General features: G+C 36.4%; 1 long non-coding RNA gene across 2 annotated transcripts; it reads left to right on the top strand.

Moving 5' to 3' along the window:
* Positions 1-163: 163 nt before the first annotated feature.
* LOC112450104 lies at positions 164-11,840 on the top strand. 2 transcript variants are annotated; one of them, XR_005232899.1, is made up of 6 exons: positions 164-4,265; positions 4,416-4,556; positions 7,541-7,659; positions 9,185-9,306; positions 9,439-9,536; positions 10,239-11,840. It is a non-coding gene; the product is annotated as an uncharacterized LOC112450104 (long non-coding RNA). The 2 variants fall into 2 exon arrangements; XR_003038664.2 differs by having other exon boundaries at positions 168-4,265; positions 9,439-11,840.
* The last annotated feature ends 12 nt before the right edge of the window (positions 11,841-11,852 follow it).

Below are 11,852 nucleotides of genomic sequence, written 5' to 3'. Positions count from 1 at the left end.
GGAGAAAGGGGAGAGAGTGGCAGGGAGACAAAAAGAATGAGCTTCCTAGTCAGAGGAAGTGGTGCATCTTATGGTGGATCTGACGTCATCTGGAGACACTGGCCAGCTGCCTCCACTTCCAATCAGCACCAATTAAGGAGTCCAAAACATGGAGGTTAGAGACCCAGAGAAAAAGGCCTTGGGCCGTAACAACGGTAATACTCCAAGCTCAACTTCGAAGCAGTTATACCTACACGCTGATTCTATTGTTGCTTAGTCACCAACCTCCAAACAACCAACATAGAGAAACATTGTGAAACCATTCTCTGAGGACGAGATCCATCACCCAGTCAAGCATCAGATCATCTACTGCTAGCTCAGCTGCGCTCAGAGCTCAAGCAAAAGCTGAAGCTGCCCATATGCAATCTTCATTTGCTAAAAGAGAAGGGGAGATGATGGTGGAAGAAGCTACGTTAAAAGCAAAAATGCACATTTTAAAGATGGGAAAAGATACAGCCACAGCCAGTGCAGAAGAGGCAGTATTTGTAGCTACAGAAGAGGACAGAGAGAGATTCTCGTCACAGCATCAACATACTACTCATGACATCCAGTGCCATACAATGAACGAGTGAGTATGTTTTACAGCACAGCCATGAATCATTAGAACACCCCTCTAAGTTAATAGAGCCAGGAATGGAGAAGGTAGAAAAGGACATGAATATCCTAAAAATCGACATTGAAGAAGATACTTACCTACAAGAAAATACCAACTTCTAGCCTACACAGCAAGTTACACAATATACTATAGAGAACTGTGCTCTTCCACAGAGATATAGCCAAAGACCTCTGTATCCATCAACAAACCCAGTTTACCAAGAACAACCTATACAATAAAATCAGCTCCCAGATCACTTTTTAAGCAGTCAACGCCTGCATCAGACGTCACAAAATACCTAATGAGAAGAGAAGTAGTTACATCAGGTTTGATGGAGTTTGATGAGAGTGCAGAGAATTATTGGGCATGGGAGGCATCATTTCAAGGTGTTATTGATGAACTTAATTTACCTTCAAGAGAAGAGTTAGATCTTTCAGCAAAATGGCTTGGGCCAGAGTCTAAAGAACAAGCCAAAAGAATCCTAGACATACACAGTCACGACACAACCACAGGGCTAAACATGGTCTGGGAAAGATTAGAAAAGACATTTGGAACCCCAGAAGCTGTGGAGCATTCACTCCTAAGAAGAGTGGAGGATTTTCCCAGAATCTCAAATAGAGACAATGTGAGATTAAGAGAGCTCGGAGACTTCCTACTGAAACTGGAGTACACCAAAGAGGGAGGATACCTTCCTGGGTTAGCATATTTAGATACGTTGCATGGAGTGAATCCCATTCTAGAAAACTCCAATTTGGTCTTCAAGAAAAATGGATTTCTCAAGGATCGAAATACAAAGAACAATACCAGGTACTCTATCCGCCATTCACCTTCTTCTCACAGTTTGTTCGCTCTGAAGCAAAGATCAGGAATGACCTTAGTTTCATCATGTACCAAGGTCACCTAAGCACCAACAAAATAGAAAGGCTCTCAAGGTACAACAATAAAGTGCCGATCTCTGTCAAGAAAACTGAGGTGTTCTCTGAATCTACAGCAACTCCTATAAATGCAGCTGAAAAAGGAGCTACAGATCCAGAGCGACAAGCCCCATGCACTGAGGAAATGCTGTGCCTACCGCAGTAAGCCCATAGAAGAGTGTAACACCTTTTTTAAAGAAAAGAACATCTGCTTCAGGTGCTGTGGTTCAACCAGACATAGGGCGAAAGACTCAACAAAACTTCTGGAGTTCTTTTTTCTTCAAGCTATATACTATCTGTCCAGCTGTACATAGCAGATGTTTTACTGTCAGGGCAGAATAACCACCCTATGCTCAAAAACGGTGTAAGTTATGGACTGTTACGTCGAGCCACTGTTTTGCTAGCGTGATAGATAGGTATCTGACGGCTTTATATCGCCCGTCAGATAACGTTCCCCCAGTTTAATAAGAGGTGAATAGTATGTGATGGGGTGTATAAACTGCTTATGAAATGTTTTCACAATAAAAACAGAATGTTTTTTTGAGTATCATACACATTTTTGGTAAACGTTTTCTGTATTATGATATTATTAGCACATTTTATTCCTAAAAGAATAATGTTTTTTGTTTTTTTAATGAGAAATATTTGCCCCTCTAAACAATTCTTTTATTAGATAAGTCATTATTTATTTTAATTATTAATTGTTTTTGTCCACACATTGTCTATATTGTCCATAACAGAGTCTCTCTATCTATCACACTAGCAAAACGGTGGGTTAACTTCGCCAAAACAAGTTGTTTGACCTTTCACGGTCTCCGTAGTTCCCTTGCAGCGCGAGCACAGCGCGGCGGTTACGAGCATTGAACATGAACGCGCGCTTTTTGCCGCTTATGCGGCACGGAGACGCAGGGGGAACCATATCTGATAGTTGAACGCGGCTCAGTGTAACATGGACAACCTATTCCTTGGACAAAATTCATATTATTATTATTATTATTATCTTGAGCAAACATAATAGTAGAATGACATGAAAGTGCAACAAATACAATAAATTTTTCAAGGTTGATAGAAAGCATTTTAAGTGAGGTTTTACAAAATTTGATGTATCATAAGTGTTCAACAGTACCCATTATTCAGGGAAAAAACCAAAAACAAACATCAAATCTTGTCTATTTTAAACAGACAATAATTTCCAAAAGCAGAGATATACAAACAAGCCAACCTAGCCAGTGGGAAATATCTAAGGTAATGTACAGCAAGGTATTGTTTGTCCACTGGTTACTTAACTACAAAAATTAAAAAAACAGTAACGATAAAAGTCAAGTCATTGTTTTGTATTTTCCTTCCAATTTGAACTGTAAACAATGTCCTACTGGCCATGTGTTAAAAATAAATAAATATACAAGTGAATTGCCATATATTTATATTTCAAAACACAGAATACAGTATATGGCATAACTCCTTCCCATACTTGTGCCTCTTGTCTCCCGCTCTCAGCAGTCCCTGATCACTTGGTCCATGGACCTTTTCCATCCATTCATCCATCCATCCCCCATCCATTTCCTTACTCTTATCCATGGTTCAGTCACAAGGACAGTAGGTCCAGGAGAAGAAAAGTCCAGACATCCCTCTCCCTATCAAAACTCTCCATCGCCTCCTGAGGGATCCTAAGGCTTTTCCAGGCCAGAGAGACTGTAAGATCTCTCAGCAAGTTCTGGGTCTGCCACAAGTTCTATTCCTAGAAGGCCATGCCCCAAAAAGCTCCAATGGGAGGAACTCAGGAGACATCTTAATCAGATGCCCGAACCACTTCATCTGACTCTTTTGATTTTGTAGAAAAGCGGCTACTCTACTCCAAGCTCCCCTTGAATGGTGGCGCTCCTTCGATGAAGGTTGGAATGTAGAGTGACCAGTAAATCATGAACTTTGCCTTTTGGCTCAGCAATTTCTTTACTATGCCAGAATGAAGAAACCCCCTCATTATTGTATATGGAACTAAGCTTTGTTGATCGTGAGCCCAACAATATGTAGTTGGTATCACCCAACTTCACAAACAAGCTCCAGCTCCTTTCCTGGCAGTGAGGTGGCATTCAACATATTTAAAACCAATTTGTGCCCCCTGTGATGAGCAGGCTCAGCACCCCACCCTCATCTGCCACCCAGCTTAGTATGCACCCAACCTTGATGACTCTCTGTGCAGGTGGTGAGTTTATGGGCATTGGCATTCTATTGTTTTTTGAGCTTGGCCTGGCCCAACTCAGGAGCCAAGGCTCGACCACCAGGTGCTTGCCAGCACCTTTACTCTCATAAGGATAGCTTAGGATAATTATGCTGTCCTACATTTTATATTATATTTTATGTTATTGTTGTTCCTATCTAAACAAATTACAAACATGTTTTGTCAAGATTTTAGTTAGGGACTAATTCTTGGTTGAGGAATAAAAAAATACAAATGTATAAAAAAAAAAACCCAAAATACCAATTGAATCACATGTGCACTTTCATTTTATTAGGTACTGTTTGATACAAGCTCATCAATGGGAGAAAAATGCTATGGAAGTGTGGACATTGAAAAACTTCATGCTGTAGCGGAGCTTTTCGACAACTTTGCGTCACGAACAATGGCTTATGACTTCCATCATCTTATTGGCCTTGTGACATTTGCATCAGATGTGAAAACAGTGCAGACTTTTACAGAAACCCTTGAACATTTTAAGGTAAGTGTTTTACTTGTCTTGGACAGCTCTTCATTGCATATTTGACTTATAGATATAAATATTTGACTTCAGTATGTTCATACATTTTAATGACTAATAGCATTGGTTGTCAAGCCATGATTTAATAGAAAAATTTCTTTCTTTTTCTAGAAACGTGCACACTCTTAAGGCAGCAGGTCGTACAAAGCTCTATGAATCTCTTGAACTTGGGAAGCTTGAGCTGGAAAAAGTAAAGAAGTTCCCAGACTGTAGACTTTGCATTCTGTGTCTTACAGATGGAAATGATGTTGGGTAAATGTTGCTGGATTTGCTGTTTCGCTATAGTTACCTAACTAACATACAGTAGATGCATTTTATGAATTATGTATAAGTCTTGTTATGAACACACTATGGTTTTGCATGGTTTAGATTAAAACTTGGTTCAGTTAAATAAATTATAATTTGAGTTAGAGCAGTTCTCAAGAAAAAAACTAAATTACAGTAATCTGTTATGTATTTGTGGACATGTATGTATGTTGGCATAAATGTGTTTGCTTGCGGTTAGGGGTGTAACAAGATTGAAACATAACAAGATTTCTCATGGAGTTAAAACTGCTCCTCGAGCATAAAAACATAAGATCACTCGTGACTTTGTAAGGTGCCATTAGAACCGAGGATGTCTCTGCCACTTGAAATTGCTTGTGTGGCAGCAGCTAAAAAAAGAAAAACCAAAACATTTCAGGCAATAGAACCACACAGCACATCCCTCAAGTCATGTTGTGGAGGCAGCTTTTCTGCAGCTTTTTCTGCAGTGTTAAGAGAAAGTCTCTGTTCTGCATTTATTTAAAACATAACAGACCTAATGTTGAGTTAGAATGGTGATCTGTCAGCTTTAAAACTTAGAAAACTGAGTTTGAAGCTTTTGCTAATACATTTGAGAGGAAAAAATTAAATCAAACTTTGAGGGAAAACAAAGTAGGACTGTACTGTTTTTTAAGAGTTCATTAGACATAGTAACTATTCTCTGTGATGTAAATAATAACTAGAAGCACTCGGAGAACACAAACCTCCACCAAGGCCATAGCATCAATAAAACAGTGATTTTCATACATTTTCTTAATATTTAGTAGTGTTGACTTTAAACTATATGACTTGGGTCAAACATTTTGGATATCTTTCCACAAGCTCCTCTCAAATATTGGCAGTAATTTTGTCCCATTCCTCCTAACAGAACTGGTGGAACTGGGTTAGGTTTGTAGGCTGCTTTGTTCACACGGCTTTTCAGATATGCTCACCAATTTTCTGAGATTGGGATCAGGGCTTTGTGATTGCCACTCCAAAAGACTGACTTTGTTGTCCTGAAGCCACTTTGCAACTAATTTAGCTGCATATGAGGGTCTTTGTCCATTTGACGACCCATTTGTGTTTAAGTTTTAACTCCCTGGCCGATGTCTTGAGATGTTGCTTCAGTATTTCCACATGGTGTTCTTTCCTCACGATGCCATCTATTTTGTGAAGCGCACCAGTCCCTCCCTCACAACATAATACTGCCGCCCCCGTGTTTCACAGTCAGAATGGTGTTCACAGACTTGCATGCTTCCTCCTTTTTCCTCCAAATGTAACATGGTCTCAGTTCAGTTTTAATTTGATCAGACCACAGGACATGTCTCCAAAACGTAAGGTCTTTATCTCTGTGTCAATTGGCAAACGGTGGAGTAATGACTTCTTCCTCTCTGAGTTTCCTTTCAGCCCATGTTGGTTCAGGACTTGTTTCACTGTAGATAAATGAAACTCTGACCAGCTACAGCAGCATCTTCAAAAGATCTTTTACTTTTGTTTTGAAGTTGATGCACAAATTTTACATCAAAACACATTTATCTCAGGAACACAGAACTCCTTCCAGAGTGATATGATGGCAGGACATTTTCATGGTGTTTATACATTTTCATGGTGTTTATACATTTTCATGGTGAACCCAAAAATAAAACAGTTGTTGAGGTCCACAGTTATCTTCCTGATATCTTGGGTGATTTTCCCATGATGTCACATAAAGAAGCAGTGTATTTGTGGTGTGCCATTAAATGCAATCACAAATGTGCCTTCAATTAACTTAAATGGTGTCAATTAACCAATCAAAAGCTTCCAAAGCATCTTCATTTAGGCTTTCCTAAATTGTTTAAAGGCATAACAATTTTAGTGTATATTAACTTGTGACTATGAAGAAAGTAATAATAATTTAAAAAACTATAAAAATGCTCTTTTATTATTCAGGCATTTAACAAATAAAAGTATTTTGGGAATCCTAACTGATCTAAAACAGGAAAGGTTTAGCCTGAATTAATGTCAGACATTGAGGGAAAAAATGATTGTGTCTTTTTTCTCAGTGTATGTAAACATTTGATTTCAACTGTGTAGTTGAAGCAGCCTTTTCAGGCCTGTAGAGGCTCATAAAGAAGAAATACCAGTCCGTTGAGTTTGTAGACAAAGCTTTTTTTCTTAAAAATTTGCTTAAAATAAATAAAACTATTATTATTATTATTATTAATAATAATAATGTCTCATCCCATCCAGTTAAATAAATAGATAGTGATAAATGTCTCTTTACAAACCAGCTGTGGTATAGATTTTTATGGATTCAACATAAGGTAAATAATTTAAATAAATAATTATTTTGATGACTCAATGTAAAGCGAAAAATTGTGGAATTTGTAGTTAAAACTTGAGTCAGTTTAGTTTTGTTCTTGTAATAATGACGTAAGTGTCAGGTTGAGTGGTGAGAGCGTCAACCCAACGTGCAGACTCATCTTAGTTTGAAGGAAAAAGAAAATATATTTTTAAATAAAAGAACTAAAGCAAAACTCTGGTGAGGCAGCAAAACAAAACAATAACAAAAATCCAAAAATGTGGTAAAAACAACACAATAAGGCAGGACATGAGAGGAACCAGACAGCATGTACAAGCGTCAATGGAGATCGAGTAAGTTGCGGAAATGACCAGGTTTTAAAGCAGAGGGTAATTAGGGGAAGTGGACACAGGTGAGTGATTACATACTAAGAGCTGGTGGAGATGGGCATGGCAAGTAAAGACAGAGAAGAAGAGAATAATGACAGAAACACAAGAAGCAGAAACTAAACAAAGACAAAACATTAAAACAATAACCCCAAATGCAAAAGAAATCTCAAAGAAAAACCTAAACAAAACCAAAATTCTGACAATAAGTTCTTTGTTTCTCTTTATAATAAAGCACACACCTAATAAATGACGTGTTGATAACATATCTGAATATTTGTCAACAGATCTGCCGTAAAGCCAGCCGATGTTGCTGCCAACCTCATAAAATCTAACATAATAGTGGATTCCATCCTTCTTGGAGATGTGGAGAATAATATCCTGCATGGAATCAGCATTGCAACAGGTACTTTTAATCTAAACATTTAAGTTGACAAAATATGAATAACCATTTGCTTCATATGATTTAAAGGTTATGATAAATAATGCTAATGTCACATTATAGTGCAAGGTGACCAAAAAGATAATGCAAAACTGAGCTTATATAATATTTCATTTTTTTAGTTTAACAAAACTTTAAGAAAGTAATAATTGGATGTGCATCTACAACTGATTAACTTTTAGAGTCAACTAAATTTAGGATGACCGACACAGCCAACTCAACTTTGAAAACAAAAAATAGCTATATATCAGTTTTATAGATATTGGTCTAAAATTTGGTGTGATACAAGCTGAGCATCATCACCAACATATACTATGAGCACTACACATTGATCTTTAAGATCTTTGCTTAAAACTTTGGCAATACCAGTTGGAGTGAATTCTATTTGTCCATCAACAAAACAATCTCATGAACCAATGGATGGTTCAATCGTTAGATGAACATCACTCAGAATATTCCACAATGCCAAATTGTGCGTAAGCACAGACAGCAAAGCGCTGAGGTCCCTCTGTTTTGCATATGTCAGCTACCAGAAGCGAATGGCTGTATTTTAACTAAGATTTCTACCTCATGCAGACTTTTTTATCTGTCTTCTTTTTTTCCCTCATTCATATGCAGATAAGAAAGAAATAGTGTTTAAAAAAGGGCTATGGAATCAAACTGTTGTGTATCTAGGGGTGGGCACATGCAGTGCACTACTCTTAATAATATTTTCAGGCTGGCAGTTCTACAGCTTCCTTTCAAAATGTGAATGAATCATATTCAAAACCTCCATTGTGGATGCAGCTTCCAGGAGTTGTGGCAAGTAGGTTGTTGGTATCTGTAGTAGTGGGGAAAAGAGGACCTTCTGTCGGACACCAGCAGAGAGGGAAGGCAACAACATAAAGAGGGAGGCCTTTAGGATTTGGCTGCCCCAGGGGTCACCTGACACAGCTGACACTTTCCAATTATTGGAAAGGAGGTTCTAACTGATTGTTGAAACTTGGAGAAAGGAAGAGCAGTGTGGTTCTCATCTGGGTCACAGAACAGTGAACCTGATCTTTGCCCTTGCAGTTGCTGAAGGGGTTGTGAGGATTTTATCCAGTTGTTTTGTGATTTTGGAGAAGACTTACAACTGTGTTTCCAGGTAAATTTGTCATCAGAAGAAAATCTACAGATTGACTCAAAAATAGAGTAGATAAACAGCCCTTAAGTCAAAAGCCCTGCAAGAATTAGGGAAATCAATTTGCTGACATGTGAATGAGCAGCACCTCTCACATGTATTTTCAGAACTGCAGTTCTGAATGTCTTTATTCAGTGAGTTACACACACAAAGCATGTACAGTGTGTAGGTAGACTGATGTTAAATTGATTTTCTCATCACTGAAAATGTAAGACTGGCAGTGAACTAATGCACAAACATAATGTGGTCTTTCTTTAAGATTTTCATTGTAGATATTAGCATGCAGTATTTTATTACACATAAATCAATAACTTGTTTTGTTTTTAGGTGGGTGCTGCTTCAAACCAGAAACAAGTGAAGATGGTCTCAAGCTTTTTGAGATTGAAACTGTTCTTTCTTTGGAAATGAGGAAGCCCAGAAACAAAGCTGACCCATCACTTATAACTGATGTTAGTAGACTTTATCAGTAAAAGATTTAAAAAAAAATGGTGGAAATAAAAAATACAAAGAAAAATAAAACAAAAACAAGTTTTTAAACACTGCAACAATTTCCTGATTTTTGTCTCTTTGTTATTTTTCAGAATATTTTGAAGGGCTTCTTTGCTACTCATGGTTATGATACATTTCCAGAGGCTTTATTACCAAATCAAATGTACAACAAAGTGACTGTGACACAGATGTAAGTGACAGAATAAGCTGTTATTTCTACCAAAAATATGCTTGTAACTTATTTTGTTTGATTGCTTTGTTTTGTTGTAGCTATAAAGATCAAGTTAACGTGCAAAAATCAATTCTGTCTGTGTTAGTCTCCTGGCTGTAAAATGACATGAAGACAAATTGACATCAATTATTAAAAATATATTTAGCTTATTTTGAAAATGATCACACAGTATACCTACCATCATGATAAGTTTCATTTTTAACACTAATATTTCTGGATTATTTAAATCCAGAAACTTTAAAAACCAAACCACCAAAAATACTTTCTTTTATGTATTCGTTTTATTGTGCGTGATGGGAGCTTTACAAATTTTCCCAGCTGCATAATGATGGTGGTCAATGCTGTGTAGGGACCATTTTTTGCTGGATATTCAGTGTCCTTAATTTTAAGGCTTTGTGCTATATCATGTCATGGCACAGTCAATGATTTTTCTGTTGAGATTTTAAAAGATAAATATTCTTTTATGGGGCCTAAAGTGAAGCTATTCAAAAAATATTTAAAATAACTTTCTTGTGTGCCCAAGAAACTGCACACAGGCACAATCTCACCAAGATCGCCCATAAAGCCCATAATTTTAATCACTCCTGCGCTTGCTATTTTTATTTTTTTTGGTTTCCCCCAAACTTCCTTTATCTTTTGTGACTCTTCTTCTTCCTGTAGATTTTTTGATGCTTGACAGAAAACTTTGAGTCTCCGTCAGATTGGAGAGGGGTGTGTGCAATGTCTTATATACTATGGGCATGCCACACCGCTCTAAAGGCACAGGCGGCGAAAGCGACACCATCTTGTCAATTGTGCAGCACTGTGTAAACAATGCTGACTAACAAAATTAGGACTTATTGTGAGTAAAATTAGGCCAATTTTACATGAACGCTATCATTCAGGTTTACAGATATACACTGTTATTGTGAAAATAACGATAATAAAAAAAACATTATTTGAACAGATAATATTAATAATAACCAATAATTTACCAGATAATAATAATAAATATATGGTTCTGAATTGACTTACCTGATAAAATAATGGGTATTTATAATAATGTTTTTAATAATTACCCATTATTTTATCAGCTGTGCACCCTGACCACTGATGAGATGTGATAATGTTTATTATTATTATTATTATTATTATTATTATTATTAGTAGTAGTAGTAGTAGTAGTAGTATTGTTAAAAACATACATGTTAGGCTGCCTTTAGGCCCTGGCCTCAGATGAAAAAAAGACCTGTGATCTCAATGGGGTTTGCCTGGTTAAATAAAAGTAAAATAAAATAAATTAAAATATATTATTATTATAAATAACCATTATTTTAACAGGTGAGTCAATTCAGAACCATATATTTCCAAAGCCAGATGAGACGTGTAATCTGACTACATGTTATTGCCGGATGGTGTAGGAACTGTTGACTAAGAATTTGAATATTTAAAAAAGGTAAAAATCTCTTTATTTGTTTCCCTTGGGATAAATTAGCCTTGGACAGAGGTGTTCCACTGCACAGAGACATAACATCACAAGGTTAATAAATACAGAAATAAATAAATAAAATCATCCAAACCTGCTGCAACACATTATCCTCCAACCTTTGAATACCTTATTGAAGAACTAAACTAATTAATCAGGAATTAGTTATTATACTCATAGTATAATTAGTTATCTTATTCATAGTCTACTAAAGAACAGTAACTTTTAAAGCCTGTTTTTACCATTTAAAGAGTTTCTTTTGCTTCCTCTGCTGAGTCTCCTTCTAACTCAGTTTGCTGCCTGAAGGACATCTCATCAGTGGCCAGGTTGCACAGCTGGAAATATCTGGTGATTTTTGAGTCTTTACTTTTAGAGCGTTGAGCCTGGTGATCCGTCAACAGATTCTAACCACCCATTAAATAAAATAAACAGATTTTAGATGGGATTATAGTCACTGTTGATTTTCTGATACATATAGGTTCTATCATTTGCATATTTAAAAATGAACTTGTACAGAACTTTAAATACAATAATAAAAAAAAAACCTTGTAAAAAGTTTATTTCAGTTTTAAAAGTTTCTAATACAATATTAGAGTTGAGTAAGATAGGCTACAGGGTCACTTGAATATGTTTTGTGTGAAATAAGGGATCACAATAATTATATTTATATACTGAATAGATCTATAATATAATAAACAATCACATAAACCTCCTAATTTTTTTATTTTTTTTAATTTTTTTATTTATTCAGTTTATTCATTTTCATTTTAAAAACAAAACATTCACATACAAAAAAAATGCAAATCAAA

The sequence above is a fragment of the Kryptolebias marmoratus genome, unplaced genomic scaffold (genome assembly GCF_001649575.2).
Source record: "Kryptolebias marmoratus isolate JLee-2015 unplaced genomic scaffold, ASM164957v2 Scaffold142, whole genome shotgun sequence".
NCBI classification, from domain to species: domain Eukaryota; kingdom Metazoa; phylum Chordata; class Actinopteri; order Cyprinodontiformes; family Rivulidae; genus Kryptolebias; species Kryptolebias marmoratus.
The sequence above is the reverse complement of the archived record's forward strand: the minus strand, read 5'-3'. Positions and strand labels throughout refer to the sequence as shown.